This window comes from Passer montanus, unplaced genomic scaffold, assembly GCF_014805655.1.
Source record: "Passer montanus isolate IOZ18808 unplaced genomic scaffold, ASM1480565v1 scaffold18, whole genome shotgun sequence".
NCBI lineage: Eukaryota > Metazoa > Chordata > Aves > Passeriformes > Passeridae > Passer > Passer montanus.
In genome coordinates, this window is record NW_024365381.1 from 8,768,832 (window position 1) to 8,778,088 (window position 9,257).

At 44.9% G+C, this 9,257-nt stretch overlaps 1 protein-coding gene across 1 annotated transcript in view; it reads right to left on the bottom strand.

The window, feature by feature from the left end:
- Nucleotides 1-9,257, bottom strand: part of SLC8A3 (solute carrier family 8 member A3) — a 135,561-nt gene extending 126,304 nt beyond the window's left edge. Inside the window, exon 1 of the mRNA XM_039705130.1 lies at nucleotides 9,135-9,257. The gene's annotated coding sequence lies outside the window, so the exon portion shown is untranslated. The remainder of the gene's footprint in view (nucleotides 1-9,134) is intronic.

Sequence of the window (9,257 nt, forward strand, 5' to 3'; positions counted from 1 at the left end):
CAAAAGGCACCCAGCCCTGCGGGTGCCCGAGAGCAACAAACGGGGCAGCACACAGGCCGTGCGAGGGACGGTGCCACCGCTACGGCCCACACAGCGGCTGCGGAACAGCCGGCCCACTGGAGCCCTGGCCGTGTGGGCAAAGGGAGGCCGTGGCACTTGGAATTATGCCGAGGGATCCAGGACAGCTCTGCCTGACATTAATATGTTTGGCACGGCATTAAAAAAGAGGAGCAAATGGAATAGGAGGCCAAAGTAGCAGCCTTGATGTAGGACATGAAAGGAGACATTTGCTATCAGATCAGAGACAAGGAGGCGCCTGTGGAAAAAAACAAACAAAAAAAACCCCCAACAACTTGAATGGCTGCTGAACAGCTGTGTGATGGGTAGAAATTTGGAAAGAGCTGCTTCTCATTCAAAGACATACACAAACCTGCCTTTCCTGGCCTATTTCACAGAGGAGTTATGCAGGAAGGAGATGTGGGATGAAGCAGTGTTCAAACAGTGCTACTAAAAGCTGTGGAAGACTGAATTGAGTGCATAGGATGAACAATAACAATGAAGCAACACAAAGTTTGTCAGTGGGATCTCTGTACTGAAAAAAAAAAGTGGAAATTACTCAGTGTGGGCAGGTAATCCTCTATTTGAATAAGGGAAACTGCATTTTTACGTTTGCCATGAGAACCAGGTTAGTCCAACAGCACTGAACATAGTGCTCATTTTCTGGGACAGGATCTTTCCTTCTCATTTAGGCTGTAGCAAGTGCCTATTCCAAAGACATATTCTTAGATATATGGTTTGATTCTCCTTGGATACTAGACATACTGTAAATGACAGCATTTAATTGTTGTTCAAGCTGGTTAGCACCTTAGTACAGAGAAAATAAACTGTAAACAGCTTGTTACTGCAGAAACAAGGATATGTACCAGCCATGACGCAGTCCAAGAATCAAATTAAAATCTTCATAAAACTACACAAACCGCCCAGAATCAGTCGTTTCACCATGGAAATGAAAAGGTCTGAAAGAGCACAGCAAAGATTTCATTAACCATAGCCATGCCACTATGGAGAAGGCAGCATCCAAATGCCACCGGGGAACACATTTCTGCAGATAAAGGGAAGCCACCAGCACTAGAGTTGCCTAGGGGAAAGCTCCTAGGGGACATGGGATTGTAAACCTGGAAGCATCTGCATAGACAAGTGACATTTGACAGCAAGAATTGGATAGAGTCAGGTCCCAAATGTTGAGTTATTGGAGCAACCAGCCTGTGGTACAATGCATTCTGGAACACAGCTAGCTTTCAGTAACTTAAGATGTTAAAATTAATATCTTACATTTTTAACTGATCTACACTATTTCAAGCAGAAGTTTTTGAGCCTGAGGCAGGGATTACTCAATGTGTTTAGACAGTGTGGCTTGTGTAAGAAGGCAGCCTGGAGGAGGTACAACACTTTTCCAAGCCTTTGTGAACAATGCCAATATCAGAAGAGAGGACTTCTGACAACCCCTGCTATTTGTTTGCACAGCACATACACAGGAAGATCTCTTTCAGCTCTGCTCAGATGGTTGCACATCTTTCTGCCCCTACAATGGGGGCAGAGGAAGAGCTGCCCACAGGAACCACCTACTACTACATCCTGCCTGCAGTAGCACCTTGAGGAGCCCAAAGGGGAAGATGGTGGTGCAAGAGGCACCACAAAGGATCAGGTCCAGTCTGGGCAACAAAGAAAAAAACGCAGAGAGCAAGCAAATATTATTAAAGGGTTTTTAAACCCAAAACCAAACCAACAAACAAACAAAAACAAAGTCCAAAGCAGACCTTTTCTGAGCTGTGGTAAACTGTTCCTGCAAAAGCAGCGCAAATGATTAGAAGAAAAACTACCCCCTAAACTGCCTCTTGTATTTAAAAATCACATAAACACTAGATAGAATTTCACTCCTTAATCTACATTCTCCATCTTTACCAATACAGGTCATGCAGATAAAACGAGAAAGGTGAGAGGGGTGACAATGAAGGATAGCTGTGGGCAGTACCAGAGTACACTCCTTTCTTTAGGAGGCAATACAGCTTTCCTCTGACTGTTCTCACGCCATACCCAAAGCTTTCCAAAATCACAGAGGGACTAGGGACTAACCTCTCCCTCTGAAAAGCACTGTTGGGAGACACCAGCATGCAGGAGCTGATGGATACAGGGCATTGCACGTGACTGTTACTGGTTCAGACCCATTCTTACACAGGAGCTCCTTGCTTGCTGCTCTCTGGGTAACCCAAGCAAAATGGTCTTCCTGGGCTGTGGCTGCAGCTCTTTTCACAGAGAGCAGCAGGCACAACCTTCCCAGGATTTCTGCTGGGGAAAGTCTGTGTGAAAACTCAGACAAAGAAGAAAACAATTCTTCTCTTCATTTGCTGTTCCTGTTGTTTGGCACATGTGGAATGTGTTATGGAGATTGTTTACCAAAGAAGGGATTTCTTAATTGGACACCGGTGATGGTTGTTTGGATTGATTGACCAGTTAGGTCAAAGGTGTGTCGTTACTGTCTGAAAAGAGTCACAGGTTTTTCTTTAGTATAGAGTACAGTATTAGTATAGTATGTAATATAATATAGTATAGCTTAATAAAGCAATTGTTCAGCCTTCTCTAATCACTGGAGTCATTGCACGTTATTCCCCAGCTGGGGGTTGCCTTGCTGCAATACTGGGCTCATTCTGCAGATGGGCGTCTCCAGGAGGAGGCTGTGGTCACAGGGCCCAGTCAGCCCTCTTTGTTCTGAGCCTTCAATTCTGGTTTAACCACAAGGGAGGTGCAGCTCGCCCTGCCCCAGTGCTGTCCCTGGGATGCTGACAGAGCTGGGAGAAACCACTGGCAGGGGAGGTGCACAAAGGGCTTTGGTCTGCAAAGCCGAGCTTGCTGAACACCACAGAGTCCTTGGCCAGGTGGCAGTTCTGGGACACAACGCTGCCAGTAGCTTGGCTGAGGGAAACTATGGCCGCCAGTTCCTTCCCAACCCACCCACAGAGGGAAAGATGCCTTGAATAAAGACTTTGAGTTGGAGGACAGCCAGGATTTGGCCCTGTGCAACATTTAAATAAGCTTCTTCAGCCATATTTGGATCTCTGAAATATTCCCATGGTTTGAGGTGGTTTCCCGGAACAATGAAGTGTTCTTATGGGTCTGTATGCTCTGTCCCTCCTCCTATCTCCCTAACACTCCAACCCCAGCTGGAAACATTGCCCAGGCAGAAAAAGACAAGAGCACAAGAACTTGCCTGTGGTTTTAGGGAAATGGAAGCAGGATAGCAACCCCCAACCCTACAAATAGTTATCTTTGAGTGCATAATTCTTAATTATATACTTAAGCAAAGCCTAGAGTAATTTAGTAAGTTAAGCATGTAATTCCACTTTAACCGATGGGTGAGTCCCTAAAGCAAATGCTTATGTGTACACAGGGCTGCTCCCTAACTCAGCCAAGACTCACTGGGGAGCCAGAGAGGGCTCACTCGGGTGGCACTGGGGATGCTTTAGCAAGGCACCATACTGATGTGCACACAAGTGCATGCCCCAAATTTGTACTATGAGCTGAAGTCTCCAAGAGAGCAGCTCTGGGTGAAAATAACGCACTTTTACTGGGAGAAGGGAGGTGGGAGGACAGATGCAGGCTGAGGAAGGCTATCCAGTCCCATTCATACACTGCAGTGGGTAGCCCTAAAGACTACCCAGCAACTCTTCACCTCTCTACTTGCTAGCATGGCTCCAGCAGCTCTCCAGCACAGAGACTGGGGGACCATGCTGCTGCCCAGCCCAGCTCCCTCCACTGGTGCCTGCTTGCTGGACTTGTGACCTGGCTGCTCTCAAGGAGTCTCATACTCTTAGCATGAAGTTTCCATTTCTACCTTCAGTCAAGTCACAAAGCAGTATATCAAGTGAAAATATACAAGAAAGAGGAGAAAGCCAGCACCATGGCTTAATTAATCTTATGGGTGGCTTCCATGCAGCAGGAGGAAGAGTAAACATGAGACCAAAGTTCTGGCACACTGCAGAAACAACACGCTTCTGCTCCCAGTACTGTGGAGAAGGGAATTAATACAACACACAAGGGAAGAAGTGGAGGGAGGAACAGGGAAGAGATGAAGATTGACTGACACTTTTGGGCACCTAAAGGAAGCTCTGTGACAACAGGGCCTGTTAAAAGGATTACAGCACTAAGTGCACATCCACATTGCTCAGTAAGGAAGGTCACCTGAGCCACAGATGACACCTTCACCAAAGCACAGAGAAGTGCAGTGAATGGATACATGCCTGGACATGTGGCAGCCACGCTCCTCAAGCACTTGGTATCCCTCACGCTTCTTTACCTTGCAGGGTAAATACCCAGCACTGAACAATGTGCTCAAAGCAAGTGCCAACCACTCCTCTCATTCTCACTGCTGGTGCCCCCGTTTCCCTGCCACAGCAGAGCCAGGGGGCAGAGAGTGAGCAGCTACAAGAGACCTCTAAGCACTTGAGCTGCCTGCTAACAGCACCAAGGAATTTATCCACTGCAGAGGATTGTTCGTTGCTCTAGTGTGAATTAGATTTTGTCTTCTTACCAGTGTACGAAGGCTAGCCAAAGGTTAGGAATAAGAAGGAATTACTCCTTTTTCCTGGGTGTAGCAAAGACATGATGTGTCTAATTACAAATGGAGACACTGACAGACTTTTTCTACCGCCTTAGAAAGTAAGGAACAATTTCATTCAAGAACAACATCAGTAATTTCTCCAAGGCCAATAGTCAGTTCAAACTAGACAGCACAAATGCTCATTGGCATTTCAGAGGTGAACAGCAAGTAAACATTCATAGCTGAACCGATACTCTGCTCTCTTCTTTGTGTTAGATATGATTTTTTCATAGGCAAAAGAAAAAGTTGTTGCTAAGTAGCTTCCATCAAGGCACGTAACATCATCTTGCCAGGGCTGCCAACCCTCTGGGTAGGAAACTGGGTGAACATCCCAAAGCATGTTTCACATGCTAGGTTTTATTCCAGCTGGATACAGTTTGGAGGGTAGAATCACCTAGGAAGAGATGTGTGAGGAGACAACCAGCAGAGATGCATGATAGAGGAATCCACATAAAACTGAGGAGCTGAAAGGGGGAGGAGGCATGCAGCAGGAAGGAGATGGGTCTGTCCTGGCCAGCATAAATATCACTCAGTCAATGTGTGACTCAGTCAATCCACCCTGAGCTTGACATTTCTCTTGGTAGAAGATGTCCTCTCCCCACTTTCTCCGGTCTAATGCACTGATGCTTTCATTTCAAAAGGTGACATGATTACAAGGAATGCTAAAAATACACATGGGCTTTCATTCCACTCCCCCGTCGCTGGCGGAACAAAATTTCCAGCTTTCCTGTTAGCCACAAACAGTGATTTAATCTGAAAGGCATGTGGGGGAACAAGACCTCTGCTTTATTTTCATTATCTCCTCCTTTTATGCAACACTATCAACCAAGGCTCAGACTTAGGAATCCAGCCTAGTTGTTTGGATGACCATTAGTCAGCACTCTCTCAGTCCAGCCAAAGGGGAGAGAACCTGTCTCCTGCCTTCAAGATCCTTCAGTCTTCCAGCCCTTCAGTATGATTAAAGGGTGCTCTAGCCCAGTAGCCCTTGCTATTGTCCACTCCTGCTACTCTGAGGTCCTCACAGTCCCTTCCTTGCTGTAAGGCTGAGGATACAGAAGACACACAGAGCCCAGCTTCATCACACGTGCAGCAGCCAGACACTCCCCTAAAACACAAGCCTCCCAGTAGCTGGACACCACAGAGGCCCTGTCAGCTGCCTGACATCCCTAGAAAGCCCTGGGGGCCAGTCCACAGGCTGGGTAAGTTGTCCTTCCTGAGGGAATAGGGCACATGGATGCATAGATCAGGGGCTCCAAGATTCATTCCAGACCAGAGATGAATGCCCAATCAGTCTCTCCTGCACACAGCTGAGCATTTAAAACCAAGAGCAGTTAAGAAAACAAAGAGTTAACTACACAAACATTAAACTTTCCTTGTTGCAAATGCTCAATGCACTTACAATTCTTTGGGGGAAAAAAAAATTAAAAATCGGCCTATGGATGATATCAGACAGACTTTTTGCAGAGGAAATCTCCTAAAGGATGAGAAAGAATTTAATAAAATTACAGTTTATTCATATAACATTAGGTCACTATAAACTTTATCTAGCTTTAAATGCTTTTATGTAACATCTGAAACATGTAATTTTTTTTTTGCTGTGGTTTGAAAGACATATCAAAATACTAAGTTATGGTAATTCCTGCTTATGCATTAGGTATTCAAAATAGAAGCCTTAATTGCAAGCTGCAAATGCTATAAATGGCAGGCAATAAATCTCAACAACAGGGGATCAAAAGGAAAGAATACCCAGTAACATGGTTGTTTTTATCTAAAACCAGGACACATTAATCTGGTACAAGACATCAGTTATTAGAGGGAAAATTTTCCCCTCAAGTGACAGATTCTATGAAATACTTCTGTATCAGGACAATTAAGAAAATACAAACATTTCTACTCAGGATCACTGTCAGCATCCCACAACTCAGAGACTGACATTGGCTTTTCTTTGTCTTTTCAAAAGAAAATGTCTTTATGTCTCTGATTTGTACAGACAAAAGCACAGGACTATTGAAAGGTACTTGTTTAAATACACACTCCAAAATTTTCAAAATGTCATAGAAGAAAAGGGCAACTGAAAGCATTTTTCGTTATCCCCAAATTTTTGATTCTCTTAAAATCAGACATTTACACATGAGAAAAGCTTTTTGAGGTGGACATTTTGTAGCAGCACATAAGGACTCCAAAATTTTCAAAATGTCATCGAAGAAAAGGGCAACTGAAAGCATTTTTTGTTATCCCCAAATTTTTGATTCTCTTCAAATTAGACATTTACTCTTACACATGAGAAAAGCTTTTTGAGGTGGACATTTTGTAGCAGCACATAAGCCTCGTATAACAACTTCATAGTGAAGACATCTTTATGTACAAACCCAGCATGTTACTTTATGCTGCAGTTATTGATCGAGAGATCATTTAAGTATAGAATTTGTATTAAGGGCTAAGGAATCGCTCCTTTGGGAACACGGATACAAGTTCCTTAGCAAAATCAGAAACAAGAATTCTCTCCACAGAAAAATTAAGCAGAGAGAAGATGACCTTCTCCTTCAGCTACAGGGTATAAGAATTCAATACTTTAAGAGATTGTTTTATTTAAGGAACTTTCCCATGCGCTTGAACCAACTGAAACAGTTTTTCAGCTCCTACGAAACAAAGTCAAAAGTCAACTGACTATATAATATGTGTGTGTGTACATACATAAATAAAAACTAAGAGTTTCAAGAGCTCCGAAGACATTCTGCGGGGCGGCTGCCACAAGGACGGCGCCGCTGACCCCCGGCCCCGGCCAGCCCTCCTGTCCGGGTGCTGCCAGGAGCCGGGCCCCGAGCTGCAGCACTGCCAGGCCCTTCCTGCACGCTGCATTCATTGCATTTGCACGCTGCATTCATTGCAGGGCTCCCCGCCACCGAGCGGGGCCCTCCCAGCGCACAGGGCCACTGCTCTGCCTCCACCAGAACGCGAGCCCGTCCTGCCCAAGGCGCTGCACCGAGCCAGCAGTGCAGGCAGCAGCTTTCCCCGCTCCATTTCCTGACAGGGAGATATCCCCTGGCCCCGACATCAGGCGGGCAAGCGGCCGCAGGCTACTGTGACACTTCTCTGTTCGGCTTCAATGGGATAATGAAGTGCGATCGCAGGTACTAACAGCTCCTACTCCACATCGCAGGCCTGAGGCCATGTACTCACAGAAGAAAGAAGCTATCCTGGGTAAACAGATTTCACTTGGACTGAACATTCTCAGTGTTTATTCACCGATTTGTTTTGGGAAAGCTGTTGCATTGGCTTCCCTGCCATTATCGATTCAAATACGTCTGCTAATTATTTGGAACACAGCTAAGATTTGCCCAGATGCTGCAGTTATCTGGGACTCACCTAAGCAGCGTCACCGACTGGTAAATGAGGTTCTCCCATCAGAGAACTCGTGGGATTCTCCCAAATTCTCGTGGGATTACTGGAGCAAGGCTGACTGCTATGCACAGAAATGAGGACTTTCCTATCCCCTAAGGAGAGCCCAAATGCTCCTAAGTCTGCTCTTCAAAGAGACAGAAAGAGAGGCAGAGATTGCCTTCAAATTAACCATGGCTTATTAGTTGTTTCTACCTTTTCCTTTTTTAGTAACAAGCCAGTCATAATTATTAATCATTATTGTTTTGAGTGAATCTAATTGGAGTGTTCCCTAAAGCATAGCAACACTCCCTCCACACCCAGCCAACCAAAATAGAAAAATCACATCCCAAAAATAGCAGCAGGAGACAGTGAACAAAATCTGGCCTCCAACAATTTGTGTCATTAGACCAGACAGATCTTTGAGACAAAAATCAGCTGAGACACTAACACTCTAGAAGATACTGCAGCCTTCCTACAAAAGCCAGCCAGAGTGTTTTTGCAGCAGAAATCCCCTACATCCCTCTCTACGCAAAGGGCTGGCTGGTGCTGACCCAGAATGTGACTTTGGAGGGCACATGGCCAGCCCTCCCTAGGTGAAAGGCAAATTCACAGCATCCTACATGTACCTCCTCTACAAAGCACAGCTGCAGAGACAAAGGTGGAGTTTTTAATTGATCTCTGCCGACACAAAGAGTAGAAGATATCCTATAGTTACTGCGTTTGATGTAGGAATGTTTGATGTAGGAATGCTGTAATTGAGTTACACTGTATCACTTTATGGTCTCTTCTAGAGATAATATATGTTATTTCTGGTTCCACAAGTGAGTTGGGAAAAAACACAAAACATAACAAATCACCCAGATCAAGTTAATAGATCTGTGTATAAAAGCCAGGATTAGATAAGGTTTTCAGGCACTAAGTCTGGCTGGCAATTACTGTGTCCCTTGTGAATACTTAGCTCTGGATTTAGGAAGTTTACAAACCTAGACAGATACAAACATATTATCACAGTATTTTAAGGTCTTCCTACATCAGAGATGTTTTTGCCTGGCCCCAGAACCCCATTCATGCAAGGATGAAAAGCTCTCAAAGGACTTACCTGTGGTTATTTTCCAAAAATGCTGGGGTTATATACCCTCAAAGCAGTCTTTAAAAAGTAAAGACTCTGCTGTAGCAGATAAATGTTTTTAGTGGCTTTCAACAGAAAGGAATCAAGCTACAC